This window comes from Carlito syrichta, unplaced genomic scaffold (assembly GCF_000164805.1).
Source record: "Carlito syrichta isolate Samal-C Ts95f unplaced genomic scaffold, Tarsius_syrichta-2.0.1 Scaffold308825, whole genome shotgun sequence".
In the NCBI taxonomy this organism is placed as follows: domain Eukaryota; kingdom Metazoa; phylum Chordata; class Mammalia; order Primates; family Tarsiidae; genus Carlito; species Carlito syrichta.
The window spans coordinates 385,046-400,246 of NW_007252921.1; the positions used below are offsets into that span (position 1 = coordinate 385,046).

A 15,201-nucleotide genomic window follows, 5' to 3' on the forward strand; every position below is an offset into this window, starting at 1 on the left:
CGCCAGAGCCCAGTAGGTGGAGGCTGCAGTGGCTGGGAACGGCCACTGCACTCCAGTCTGGGCGACAGTGAGACTCCAACTCAAATAAAAAAAAAAAGAGAGAGAGAATTTACTTACATACAACAGGGGGAAGAGGGAGCAGTAGTGTAGGAAGTAATTGTCCAGCCAGATTGCAGTTGGGGAAGGGCTGACTTGTTTCAGGGAGAATCATAGCTGGAATGGATGAAAAGAAACGACCAATATAACAGGGGGCACCTGGATTTGAACCAGGGACCTCTTTATCTGCAGTCAAATGCTCTACCCCTGAGCTATACCCCCTATGCATTATGGATGTCTAATAAGTACCTTTCACCATAGTTGTCACCTCAGTACTCCCACAGCATATTAAAAATTTCTACTTATTTCTAGAGAGTGGGTAAGACTAGCAACTGATTTCTTTATAAACTTACCCCAGAAAGGTCCCCCCTCAATCCCCAGGGTTCCCAAACCCTCTGCCACATGCCTGCACATCTCCTCCATTTTCCTCAGTCTGTCGTTACAGGAACAGCTGGGGGAAGCAATGGCATTTATTGCTTGGAACAGCCTTTAGGATTTATGTGACTGATTTTCTATTGTTTATACTACAAAGCAGCAATTTGAAGAGATCCTATCCAACCACTTTTGAGACACACGCAGTACTTACATCTGAAGACATCTCTCAGACTGTGCATCTGTACATTGAACATCTGTGTGTTAAATGGTTGGGAAAGTTGGTGAACTTTGCAGGTCCTTGTATTCCAGGACTTGGATCTTGGAGTAGTCCTAGGAAGCATCATGGAGACACATAGCATGAGAACTATACAGTGCCTCTGGATTTGAGCCTGGGAAACCTGTAGCTACAGGTAGAAAGTTCTATCTGGAACTACACCTCCATCCCCAGTATGTGGATGTTCTTAACCTTACAAATATTTCTGTTTTTTTCTTTTTTCTTTTTTTGAGTTGGAGTCTCACGCTGTCATCCAGGCTGGAGTGCAGTGGCATACTCAGCCACTGCAGCCTCATCCTGCTGGGCTCAGGCGATCCTTCCACCTCAGCCTTCCAAGTAGCTGGAACTAAAGGCATATGCTACCACACCTATCTAATTTTTTTATTTATTGTAGAGACAAGGTCTCACCAAGTTGCCTAGGCTGGCCTCAAACCCCTGGGTTCAGGCAATCCTCTCACCTTGGCCTCCCAAAGTGCTGGGATTACAGGCTTGAGCCACTGCTCCTGGCCAAATATTTCTGTTTCAATCAAAGTATCTTGGGCAATTTTTGTTGCTTGTTTGTTTGTTTGAATCGCAGTCTCAATCTGTTACCCAGACTGGAGTGCAGTGGCATGATCATGGCTCTCTGCAGCCTCTGCCTCCCAGGCTCAGACAATCCTTCCGCTCAGGATCCCAGGTAGCTGGGCCTACAGGTGCACATCACCACACCAGGTTAATTTTTGTGATTTTTTAACTGCTAAAACAATCTTTCCGCCTCAGTCTCTCAAAATGCTGGTGTTACAGGCATGAACCGCTGCACCTGGCATCTTGTGCAATTTTTAAACATTTTATATTCAAGGGATACATGTGCAGGTTTGCTACTTAGGTATATTGTGGGATGGTGAGGTTTGGGCATCTAGTGAGCCTGCCCGCCAGGGGGTGAGCATGGTACCTCATGGGTGGTTTTTCAACCCTTATTCCCCATTCCTCCCTTCTTTAGTAGTCCCTAGTGTCTGTGGTTCCCATCCTTATGCCCGTGTGTGCCCTGTGTCTAACTCCTACTTACAAGTTAAAAACATGTAGTATTCAGTTTTCTGTTTCTGGGATGATTCACTTAGAATGATGGCCTCAGCTGTACCTGAGTTGCTGCAAAGGACATGATTTCATTCTTTTTTTGTGGCTGCATAGTGTTTCATGATGTATGTGTACCATATTTTGTTTATTCAATCCACTGTTGATGAGCACCTATGTTAGTTCCATGTTTTTGCTATTGTGAATAGTGCTGTGATAAATATACCAGTGCTGGTGTCTTTTTGGTAGAATGATTTATGCTCCCTTGGGTATATACCCAGTAGTGGAATTGCTTGATCAAATTGCTTTGATTTCAATTCTTTGAGAAGTCTCCAAACTGCTTTCCACAGGGGTTGAACTAGTTTACATTCCTACCAATAGTATATGAGCATTTCCTTTTCTCTACAACCTTACTAACATCTGTTGTTTTTAAAAATAGCAATTCTGACTGGTGTGAGATGATATCTAATTGTGATTTTGATTTGCATTTCTTTGATAATTAGTGAACATTTTTTTCATGTTTGTTGGTTGCTTGTATATCTTCCTTTGAGAAGTGTCTGTTCATGTCCTTTGTCCACTTTTTAATGGGTTTTCCCCCCGTTGATTCATCTGAGTTCCTTATAGATTTTGGCTATTAGGACTTTGTCAGATGCATAGTTTGCAAATGTTTTCTCCCATTATGTGGGTTATCTCTTTACTCTGTTGATAGTCTATTTTGTGTGCAGAAGCTTTTTAACTTACTAAGGTCCCACTTGTCAATTTTAATTTCTTCTGCCTTTGCTTTTGATGACTTGGTCATGAATTCATTGCCTAGACTAATGTCCAGGAGAGTGTTCCCTAGGTTTTCTTCTAGGATTTTTAGTTTGAGGTCTTATGTTTAAGTCTTATGAGTTAAATTAAACTCATCTCAAGCTAACTTTTTTTTTGCTTTTGTCTTTATTTCAGCAATGTTAGGGAGTACACATAGTTTTTGGTTACATGGATGCCTTGTATAGTGGCAAAATCTGCTTTTTAAGTGTACCTAACACTCCACCTGTACACATTGTACCCAATAGGTGATATTTCATCCCTCTACCGCTTCCCCCCCGCGAGTCTCCAATGTCCATTATAGCGTCTGTATGACTTTGCGTATCCTTAGTTTAGCCCCCATTTATAAGCGAGAACATGCTGTGTTTGGTTTTCTGTTCCTGCGTTAGTTCACTTAGGATGATGGTCTCCAATTCTATCCTAGTTGCTGCAAAAGACCTTATTTTATTCTTTTTTACCGATGAGTAATATTCCATGGTGCATATATATACATTTTTACTCTCCACCGATCAGGTGATGGGCATTTAGGCTGATTCCACACTTTAAAATTGTGAATTGTGTTACAGTAAACACTGGAGTGCAAGTGTCTTTTTTGTATAACAACCTCTATTCCTTTGGATAGATACCTAGTAGTGGGACTGCTGGATCAAAAGGTAAATCTACTTTTAGCTCTTTGAGAGATCTCCATATTGATTTCCATAGAGATTGTACTAATTTGCATTCCTCCCAACAGTGTATAAGCATTCCCCTTTCACTGCATCCATGCTGACATCTATTGGTTTAGGATTTTTATTTATTTTTAAGTTTTTGTAGTTTTTTATTTTCATGATATGTTTTAAATTTATTTTTATTTTAAAGATGTGGGGTACAATTCAGTACTAGGTATACAAATGGTCATCGTACAGACAAATTTGGACCTTTCATAGGTCCCCACTCTGCCTTGTTTGAGATCAGATACCCTTATTGATGTTATGTGCACCTGTCCCCAGCAGTTTCTGGCAACTGCCAATCCCTTTCTTATTGTATTATGGTAAATGTTCAGGGTTTGCTTATGAGTGAGAACATGTGTTACTCAGTTCTTTGTTTCTGTGATAAATCACTGAGTATTATAGATTCTAAATCCATCTAAGTTGCTGGGAAGTCCATAGTTTTGTTCTTCTTCATGCTTGTGTAATAATCCATTGTGTATATGTACCACATTTTTTTATCCAGTCCAGTTTCGATGGGCAGCACAGTTGGTTCTATGTTTTTGCTATTTTAAATTGTGCCACAATAAATATGTGTGCGCAGGTATCATTTTTGTAGAGTGATTTAAGGTCCTCTGTGTATGTTCCCAGACGGGGGATTACTGGGTCAAATGGAAGATCAATTTCTAGTTCTTTTAGGAATCGCCACACTGGTTGAACTAGTTTGCATTCCCACCAACAGTGTAGAAGCATCCCCTTTTCTCCACATCCTCTCCAGCATCTGTTGTTTTTTGTTTTATTATGATGGCCATTCTTACTGGAGTTAAGTAGTATCTCAATGTGGTTTTGAGGATTTTTAAATAACAGCCATTCTTACTAGTGTAAGATGATATCTTATTGTGGTTTTTGTTTGCATTTCCTTGATAATTAGTGTTGTTCGGCATTTTTACATATGCTTGTTGACAATTTTTATATCTTCTTTTGAGAGTACATAAATAGGGTTATTTGCTTTTTTCTTGCTGATTTGTTTGCGTTATTTGTAGATTCTCAGTATTAGTCCTTTGTTAAATGTATGTTTTGTAAATGTCCTCTCATTCTGTAGGTTACATATTTACTCTGTTGATTATTTCCTTTTCTGTACAGAAGCTTTTTCATTTAATTAAATTCCACTTGTTTATTTTTTGTTTTTGTTGCATTTGCTTTTGCGGTTTTAACTATAAAGTCTTTGCCTAGCCCAATGTCCAGAAGAGTTGTCCCTGGGTTTTCTTCTAGGATTTTTATTGTTTCAAGTCTGACATTTAAGTCTTTAATCCATCTGGAGTTAATTTTTGTGTATGGTGAGAGATAAGGATCAAGTTTCATTTTTCTGCATGTAGCTATCCAATTTTCCCAGCACCATTTGTGAATAGGGAGTCCTTTCCCTAGTGTATGTTTTTGTCTGCTTTGTCAAAGATCAGTTGGTTGTAGGTATTTGGGTTTGTTTATGGATTGTCTGTTCTGTTTCATAGTTCCACGTGTCTGCTCTTTAATCAGTACCACACTGTTTTTTTTACTATAACCTTCTAGTATAATTTGAAATCAGGTAATGTGATTCATCCAGCTTTTTCGTTTTTCTTAGGATTGCTTTGGTTATACTGGCTCTTTTTTGACTCCATGTGAATTTTATGATTTTTTCTTATTTTGTGAAAAATGACATTAGTAGTTTGATAGGGATTGCATTGAATCTGTAGTTTACTTTGAGAAATATGGCCATTTTAACAATGTTGATTTTCCAGTCCATGAGCATGACTCCTCCATTTGTTTGTGTCCTCTACAATTGCTTTCATCAGTGTTTTGTAGTTCTCCTTGTAGAGAGCTTTTGCCTCCTTGGTTAAGTATATTCCTAGGTATTTTTGCTTTTTGGCTGCTATTGTAAATAAAACTGAGATCTTGATTTGATTTTCAGTTTAGTCACTATTTGTGAATAGCAATGCTACTGATTTGCCGGTGGTGATTTTGTATCCTGAAGCTTTACTGAATTCATTTATCAAGTCCAGGAGTCTTTTGGAGGAGTCTTTAAGATTCTCTAGGTATAAGATAATATCATTGACATACAGAGATGGTTTGATTTCTTCTTTTCCAATTTGGATATGCTTTATTTCTTTCTCTTGCCTGATTGCTCTAGCTAGGACTTCCAGTGTGTTTTTGAATAGGAGTGGTGAAAGTGGGCATCCTTGCCTTGTTCCAATCCTGAGAGGAAATAGGTTCAACTTCTTTCTTCAGAATGACATTGTTTGTGGGTTTGTCATATATGACTTTTATTATTTTGAGGAGTGTTCTTTCTTTGTCTATTTTGCTGAGGGTTTTTATTATGAAGGGATGCTGGATTTTATCAAATGTTTTTCCTACCTCTGTTGAAATGATTATGTTTTTTGTTTTTAGTTTTGTATATGTGGTTGATCACATGTATTGATTTGTGTATATTGAACTATCCTTGCATCACTGGGATAAAAACCTACTTGGCCATAGTAGAACTTTTTTTTTTTTTTTTTTTTTTTTTTTTTTTAGTTCGAGTCTTACTCTGTCTCCCAGGCTGGAGTGCAGTGGCACACTCATGGCCACTGCAGCCTCAGTCTGCTGGGCTCAGGTGATCCTTCTGCCTCAGTCTTCCAACTAGCTGGAACTATAGGTGTACACCCCATGCCTGGCTAATTTTTTTATTTATTGTAGAGATGAGGTCTCACCAAGTTGCCCAGGTTGTTCTTGAACCCCTGTGCTCAAGCAATCTTCTTGTCTCCACCACCCAAAGTGCTGAGATTACAGGCATGAGCCACCATAGATTTATTTTTTTAAATGTTGAATTTGGTTTGTTAGTACTTTGTTGAGGATTTTTGCAGCTATGTTAATCAGGGGTATTGGACTGCAGTTTTGTGTGTGTGTGTGTGTGTGTGTGTGTGTGTGTGTGTGTGTGTCTTCCTGGCTTTGGTATTAGGGTGATACTACTTCACAGAATGAGTTAAGGAGAATTCACTCCTTTTCAATATTCTGGATTAGCTTCAGTAGGATTGGTATCAGTTCTTCTTTGAAAGTCTGGTAGAATTTGGCTAAAAGTCTATCATGCCTTGGACAATTTTTTTGTTGAGAGACTTTTAATTACTGTTTTAATCTCACTCATTATTGGTCTGTTTCGGGTTTCTATTTCTTCCCGAATCAAGATTGGGGGAGTTCCAAGAATTTATCCATTTCCTCTAGATTGTCTAGTTTGTTTGCATAGAGATGTCCATAATAATTTCAGATGATCTTTTATATTTCTGTGGCATTGGTTGTAAAATCTCCCTTTTCATTTCTGATTGAGCTCATTTGAATCTTCTCTCTTCATTTCTTAATTAATCTAGCTAATGGTCTATTGAGTTTATCTTTTCAAAGAACCAAGTTGTTTCATTGATCCTTTGTAATTTATTTTGTTTCAATGTAATTTAGTTCTGCTCTGATCTTCATTATTTCTTTTTCTTTGCTAGCTTTGAGTTTGGTTTGATTGTGTTTTTCTAGTTCCTTAAAGTGTAATGTGAGATTGTTCATATGTGATCTTTCAGTCTTTTAAAAATAGGTTATAAATTTTCCTCTAAGCACTCTATGACTGTGTCCCAGAGATTTTGATAACTTGTGTCATTGTTGTCATTCTTTTCAAGGAATTTTTTTAAATTTCCATCTTGATTTCATTGTTGACCTAAAGATCATTTAGGAGCAGATTGTTTCATTTCCATGTATTTGTTTGGTTTTGTGAGTTCTTCTTGGAGTTAATTTGTTCCACTGTGATCTGAGAAGGTGCTTGATATGATTTCAATTTTTTAAGTTTATTGAGAATTGATTTGTGGCCTATCATATGGTCCATTTTACAGAATGGGGTGGAATGTTCTGCAGGTTTTAGGTCTATTAACTCTGAGGTCCGTTTTAACTCCAATATTTCTTTGTTGACTTTCTGCCTTGATAATCTATCTATTGCTGTCAGTGGAGTACTGAAGTCTCCCACTACTACTGTATTTCTGTTTATTTCTCTTCTTAGGTCTAGTAGACTTTGTTTTATAAAATTTGGTGCTCTGGTTTTAGGTTCATATATATTTAAAATTGTTATATCTTCTTGTCAGGTTGATCATTTTATCATTGTATAATAATTTTCTTTGTCTTTTTTCACTGTTATTAACTTAAAGTCTGTTTTATCTGATATAAGAATGGCTACTCCTGCTCCTTTTTTTCCCCATTTGTGTGGAATATTTCCCCCCACTCCTTTACCTTAAGTCTATAGTGTGTTAAGCGTGTCTCTCAACAACAGCAGATATTTTGGATTGGGCTTCTTTAACCATTCTGCCAGTATATACCTTTTAAGTGGGGCACTCAGACCATCTATGTTCAGGGTTAATAATGCTATGAAAGATTTATTCCTTTCATTATGTTGGTTGTTTTTATCTTTATTCTCTATTGTGTTAGTATTCTGTAAGCCCTGTGAACTTTGTGATTTCCAGGGTTTTTCTGTGGGTGTATTTCAACTTTTTGTTTCAATTTTTAGAACTCTTTTGCATATCTCTTGTAGAGCCAATGTAGTGGTGACAAATTTCCTAAACTTTTGTTTGAGAAAGATTTTATTGCTCCTTCATCTATGAAACTTAGTTTTGCAGACACAAAAATCTTTGGTTGACTGTTATTCTGTTGGAGGAGATTGAAGGTAGGGTTTCTGCTTAGGAGTCTGCTGTTAGTCTGATAGATTTGCCTTTGTCAGTTATTTGATGCTTTTGTTTCACTGCTGTTAGAATTCTTTCCACATATTAACGTTACATAACCTGATGATGATATGCCTTGGGGATAACCTTTTTGTAATGAATCTTCCAGGGATTCTTTGGGCTTCTTGTATCTGGATATTTAGATCTCTGGCAAGGCCAAGGAAATTTTCCTCAATTATTCCCTCAAATAAGTTTTCCAAACCTGTTGCTTTCTCTTCTTCCTCAGGAACACTTATGGTTCTTAGGTCTGGATGTTTTACATAATCCCATATTTCTTGGCGTGTGTTCCATTATCCTGATTCTTTTATCTTTATGTTTCTCTAATTTAGTTAATTCAAAAGGCTTATCATCAAGTTATGAGATTTTTTCTTCCATGTATTCTAGTCTGAAGTTCAATTTTCCATTGCATTTTGTACTTCCCTGAATGAGTCTTTCATTTCCAGAAGTTCAGCTAGGTTTTTTTTTTAAGTGTTAATCTCTTTGGATAATTTTTATTCATGTCCTGAATAGTTCCTTTTATTTCTTTATGCTGGTTTTCAGCTCTCTCCTATATCTCATTGAGCGATTTTATAAACAAACTTTTGGATTCTATAGCCATAATTTCAAAAATTTCATTTTTAGTAGGGCCAGGGCCATTGCTGAGGACTTAGTGTGCTAAAGAACTCTAGTTTTTAAAAATATTTTCAGAATTATTTTTCTGGTTTCTTCTCATTTGGGTAAATTATTTCTTCCTATTTGAGGTTGGTAGGGTGCTGACTTAGGCACTGTAGGAGTTCCTTGGTTATATATATCCTTGGTGTGGTTAGTTTGTCAATTGCTAGCTTTGGCAATGTTCTGCTGGGTATGTACAGGTTCAAGTCATCCTAAGTGGCTGGAATGGTTTGAAAAGTAGTGTTACTGGTGTTAGCTGGAGTCTCCCAAAAACTGTTATGGGCTGTGCTTGTTGGCCGCTAACCAGGCGGTGGTGCTTATGGGAGAGAGTCAGCCGTGATGGTGGCTGTGATCTTTCTGCTTGGCCTGTGTTGCCCATGGGAAGTGCCCAGCCTACCTAGGTGATGTGCGGGGCTGTGGGAACTACCAAAGTTCTCTGATGTTTTGAGCCTTAGAAGGAGGTCTGGGGGAGACGAGCTGAAGCTCGCCACCTGCGTTCACTACTGGCTACCCCAGTAGGGATTGGGAAGGAGTCCCCCGCTACTGAGGTAATGCTGCCATGTTCTGCACAGGCTACACAGAAAAGTTTACATGGAGGTGAAAGGTTCCTAAGGCAACAAGTCCCACCCGGCTCTCCAGCCTTAGCGTCAAACAGTCTGCCTTCAGAATGTAAAAGTGCAGTCAACCCAAGGTGTTTTTATGACAGCCCACCCCGGCTAGGAACTGTCTGACACAGTGGAATCTGTCCTTGGGGCCTGATGCTTCCCAGACTTGCTAGATAGCATTTGGCAGAAAGGGTTGAGTTCCCAGGGAATGGTTGCTGCTGCTCAGAATTTTTTTTCCTGCACTACTTCACGTGAGTTTTGGCAGAGCACTGCTGTGGGTAAAGCAGTTTCCCATGAGGCACTGGAGTCCGGTAAGGCTCAGGGGGCCTTCAAAGTCTATGGCAGGAACACAGAACTCCTGAATTCATTAACTTCCCACTGCATTCAGAGGGTGCTTGTGGTTGTCAGGTGAGTCTGGTTAGTTCCAACTCAGGTTCATCAATTTTTCTCTTCTTTGTGACTTTAAGTTAATCTTTTATATGGTAATAAGTAGGCTTCATTCTTCTGTATATGGTTTGCCATTTTCCCCAGCATCATTTGTTGAACAGAATGTCCTTTCCCCAATTTTTTTTTCAACTTCGTCAAAGATAAGTTGGTTGTAGGTCAGTGAGGTCAGTGGTTTATTTCTGGCCTCTCAATTCTGTTCCATTGGTCTATGTGTCTATTTTTGTACCAGTACAATGCTGTTTTGGTTACCATAGCCCTGTAGTCAAGCTTGAAGTCTGGTAGTATGCTTCCTCTGGCTTTGTTTTTTATGCTTAGGATTACTTTGACTATTCAGGCTCTTTTTTTTTGCTTTCTTTCTTTCTTTTCTTTTCTTTTTTTTTTGAGTAGGAGTCTCAGTCTGTCACTCAAGCTAGAGTGCAGTGGTATACTCATGGCCACTGCAGCCTCAACCTGCTGGGCTCAGGCAAAGCTTCTGCTTCAGCCTTCAAGTACCTGGAACCACAGGTGCATGCCACCACACCCAGCTAATTTTTGATTTATTGTAGAGACGAGGTCTCGCCATGTTGCCCAGGCTGGTCTCGAACCTGTGGGCTCAGGTAATCCTCTTGCTTCGACCTCCCAAAGTGCTGGGATTATAGGCATAAGCCATTGCGCCTGGCCATTGTCATATGAATTTAAGTATTATCTTGTCTAGGTGTGTGGAAAAGATGCTGATTGATGGAAATTGTGTTGAATTGAATCTGTAGATTACTTTAGGCAGTATGGACATTTTAACAATATTGATTCTTTCTATCTATGAACATGGGGTGTTTTTCCACTTGTTTGTGTCAATGTGATTTCTTTCAGCAGTGTTTTATAAGTCTCATTGTAAAGATCTTTCAGTTCATTGGTTAGATGTATCCTGAGGTATTTTTGTATGGCTATCGTGAATGAGATTGTGTTTTTGATTTGGTTCTCAGCCTGTTTGTTGTTGACATATATACAATTGCAACTGATTTGTGAGCACTGATTTTATGTCCCAAGATTTTACTGAAGTTGTTTATCAAAGCTAGGAATTTGTTGGTGGAATCTTTAGGGTTTTCTAGATATAGAATTATATCGTTTTCAAAGAGAGATCATTTAACTTCCTCTTTTCCTATTTGGATACATTTTATCTCTTTCTCTTGACTGATTGCTTTGGCTAGGACTTCCAGTACTATGTTAAGTAGAAGTGGTGAGAGTAGACATTCTTAGAGCGTTCCAGTTCTTAGGGGAAATGCTTCCAGCTTCTGCCCATTAAGTATGATGTTGACTACAGGCTTGTCATAGATGGCTCTTGTTATTTTGAGGAATGATCCTTCTATGCCTAGACGATTGAAGGATTTTATCCTGGAAGAATGTTGGATTTTATTAAGTGCTTTTTCTGGGTCTATTAAGATAATCATGTATGATTTTGCTTCTGTTTATGCGGCAGAGTACATTTACTGATTTGCATATTCTGAACCAAACTTGCATCCCAGGAATAAAGCCATCTGGTTATGATGAATTTGATGCAGTTTGCTAGTATTTTGTTGAGGATTTGGGCATTTAAGTAAACCAGTGATATGGACATAAAATTTTTTTTCTTTGTTGTATCTTTGCCATTTTTGATATCAGAATAATATCCTCTTTGTAGAATACGTTAGAGAGGACTACTTCCTTCTTGATTGCTTGAAATACTTTCAGTAGGATTGGTATCAATTTCCTTGTACATCTGGTAGAATTTGGCTGTGAATCTATCTAGTCTGAGGTTTTTTTCATAGTTAGGTTTTTTATTATTGATTCAATTTCATAGTTTGTTATTGGTCTGTTCAAGATTTCAATTTATTCCTGCATCAATCTTGGGAGGTTGTGCATTTACAGGAATTTATCTATTTCCTCTAGATCTTCTATCTTAAACGCAAATAAGTGTTTACCATAATCTCCAATAATCTTTTTCATTTCTTCAGAATTGTTGTAACATAGCCTTTTTCATTTCTGACCATATTTACTTGTACTTTCTCTTTCTCCCCTCCCCCTTTTGTTACTCCTACCTGGGTGGCATAGTGAGATCCTAACCCCCAAACAATAACAGGGCAGTAAACCTCTACACATGACAGTCTTATACATCTTGCAGGAGTGAATTGAATAGATTCCACCCTCTTGGTAATGATGTGCTTTTATTGACCTGAAATAAGAACGCCCACAAGGGACAACTGATCCGCCACATGAATGCTGCCACAAAGAATAACTGAACACTAATTAGGACAGAAATGAAACCTCTACCACTGCCAGTCTTTCTCCCAAATATCACCAGTCAGCATCAAAGCAGTTCATCTTGTTCATCTTCCTGAGAAACATTTTGCAACTCACTCCCAGTGGGCACTGGGCATCTCTGTGGCTCAGATAGGAAATAGATGCCCCACAAATGCATCTCTGGTATTCTCTTTATGAAGCAGATGATGGAGTCTATGCATGAACATGGGCAGGGGTCAGGAAAGTAGGCCCAGGGCATAGCATGGGGCTTCCTGACTGTAAGTGGCTTGTAGGCCCTTGCATGAAACAGTGATTTTCTGGCAGTCATTGTGCAACTTAGGGAGCCCTCTTCACTGTCCTTCCTTTAGTTCCTCCACTCTGTATAGATCTTGCCAGAACAGCTCAGGATGGAGTAACTGCAGCCATGTGGACTGCTCCAGCCAGAGCCTTGTGCTAGGTAGTCCCCGGGGCTGGGAATTCAAGAAGAGTCAAATCCCTCCTCCATTCCCTCAGGGAGATGGCCATGTATGGTGGAGAAGAAATGCCCACAGGGAGGACAAAAGCTTTAAGACTTTAAGAATAGCAGTTATTCTTGGGGGAAGTTCATCCAGGGCTGCAAGAAACTGGAGAGACCTTCTGGCAAAGCTCTAAACTGTCTATTCTCTCCTCTTCGCTTGCAGGAAGACTCCAGTACCAGGGAACCATGGGGCAAAGAGGTTTTTCTACTTTTTAATAAGTAGAAAACTGAAGTTGGGGAGGGCTTGGATGAGAACCAGAGACCTCTTGAGCTTCAGGCAAATATTCTACCTTCAACTGTACCCCTCACTCACTATAACTGTTTCTAATAAGCAACTATGCAACCTCATAAACAGCTCAGTTTCTTCTTGGCCAGTCCGTGGGAACAGGCCCTCTAGGAAAACAGCAAGGGTGGTGCCATCTTGAAGCGAAACCACCGTGATGACTGATGATTGACTCCTGCACACCAACCAGTTCTGCGTCAAGGTCTTGAAACAATGCCAGTGGCATAAACAATCCCTCATAAAGATGCTTATCTAACCTTGTCAGTGGTCAGGAGTTTTGGCAAAAAAAAGTCTAAGATGTGACCAGCTGTCTATGTCTTTATCCTTACAGCTTTCTCTGTAAAGGGTACTTTCTGGAGAACTGGTGTGGGGACCCACCATTTCATAATGCCGCGACACAGTGCTTTTGCTCATAAGTCCCTATTAAGTATTTCTTTCAGAGAAACTGGATTTGTCGACCTCTTTCCTTGGCCTCTCAGCTTCCTCAGGCTTTGAGGGCAGGTTTGCCTGTGTCTGCTCACCATGAAATAATCCCTCTGCAAACTAAACCCATTCCTGCTCTCTTTCCTCTTCCGCCAATCCCCAACCATCTCCTACCTGGCAGACCACAGGCCTGCAGCCTCTCCTTTCTTCAATGTCAAAGATATCACTTTGGAAACCCACCAAAGTTATCCTAGAAAGGCTTTTAAAATGATCCAGCACCGTGGTGCAGGACAAGTCTCTGGTTGGCCCTATGCTTTCCTCTTTTCTTGTTTGTAGTTTTCAGAATAACTATAGAACATTCCGGAAATGCAACATCCTGAGGCAAGGAGAAACTAACTGTCCTGAACATCTGGACTTTGTTCCCATCCTACCTAGAACAGGAGTGCTGCAATGCTTTACAATGCTTTAGCCCCGTGATCAAAAAAATTGCCCCTGGGGTTTAAAACCAAGAGCAGGGGGATTCTGGGGTCCCTCAGCTGCACTGTGAAGTGAGGCATGAGAAGATGAGATTCCATTTGTTCTAGGCAGTTTTCCTAAGCCTTGGGGGACGAACCATGAATCCTAGACTTCTGTTGTCCTTTGCCACCTATCTGTGAATAATACATTTGCTTCACTTAACTTGTGTGAGTGTTCTGTCTCACTGGACTGGAGCATGAGGTAGAAACTGCAGATTGATTATTGGTATGTGGTGAACCTGCTTCATGAGGGGTTGCTAAATTTTGAAGCCCAGATCATCTGGTGTTTCTGTGATGTGAAGAAAGAAAAATAAAACTTCTCAGGCTCCAACTGAGACCTAATAAATCAGAATCTCTGGAGAGTGTGTATACTTAACCGCACTCCCAAGTAATTCTGGTGCTCAAACAGGTTTGACTTTTGATTTTAGTCTGCACTTGGATGTGATATACCTGAAAGGAAAGGAAAAAGAAGACAAAAGGCCTGCCTGAATCCACACATCACCTTAATGACATGATTACTCCTTTCCACCTACTCTTCCTTAGTTTCCTTTCTGCCAACTTCTCGATCTGCCGGAAGACCTGAGGCAATCTGAAAATGCCACTTGGTGTGTATCAGGTACTTAAGGAAAAAAGTTCCTTGAGGGGGCACCTGGATTTGAACCAGGGATTTCTTGATCTGCAGTCAAATGCTCTACCCCTGAGCTATACCCCCTCCCCTCTTAGGTATAACTAAGACACACCTTTTTACCTGTGTTGTAACACCCATGCCTCCTGTGCACTGAAATTTTTATTAACTCTTAAAAAGTTCTGAATCAAACAAAAAAGAGAAAATTATAGAGGTCTGGAAATTTTGCCTCACAGCAAAGTTGGCCCTCTTCTTCCACAGAGACTACTCCCCACTTCTGGCCCCCCAGAAGTCTTCTTGGCTCACATCGTGGCATCTCATCTTTTTTGCTACCATTGGATAAATCATTGCCAAGAGCAGGACCTTCATTCCATCCTCTCCTGCCCAAGCTCCACCAACTGTAAACATGGCCTGGCAACTTCTCTCTTCTCACCCTCCTCCCTGCACCACTGGATGGAGGTGGGCTTTGCTGCCCCTCCTTCCTCTACTCTTCTTTATTCTCAACTTGGTTACTCTTGGGTTTTTGGCAGGGTCTTGACTGAACCCAACGAAGTCAGACAAATTATTTGGATTATTTGGCCCAAGAGGTCACAGTGCCCATTCTGTAGTTCATTGTTGTCCCAAAAGACCACCAGGATGGCTCAATGGGAGAAAAGAGAGCTTCACTGTTGATAGAAAGTGGTGAAGAGAAATGCTTCATCGTGAACCGAAGGTGTTCCCTCTTAAAAGGACATAACATGGATTTAATATACCCACTGAGCAGCCATTTTAACATTGCCTTTGAGTCCCACTCCTGACATCAAAAAAAAGAAAAAAAATTGCCTAAATCTCATGTTTTTC

At 39.8% G+C, this 15,201-nt stretch overlaps 2 non-coding genes across 2 annotated transcripts; both read right to left on the minus strand.

Annotated features, from left to right (window-relative positions):
* Nucleotides 1–246: 246 nt before the first annotated feature.
* On the minus strand, nt 247–318 carry TRNAC-GCA. Its single transcript has one exon. It is a non-coding gene; the product is annotated as a tRNA-Cys (tRNA).
* Nucleotides 319–14,376: 14,058 nt separating this feature from the next.
* Nucleotides 14,377–14,448, minus strand: TRNAC-GCA. Its single transcript has one exon. It is a non-coding gene; the product is annotated as a tRNA-Cys (tRNA).
* Between the last annotated feature and the right edge of the window lie 753 nt (nt 14,449–15,201).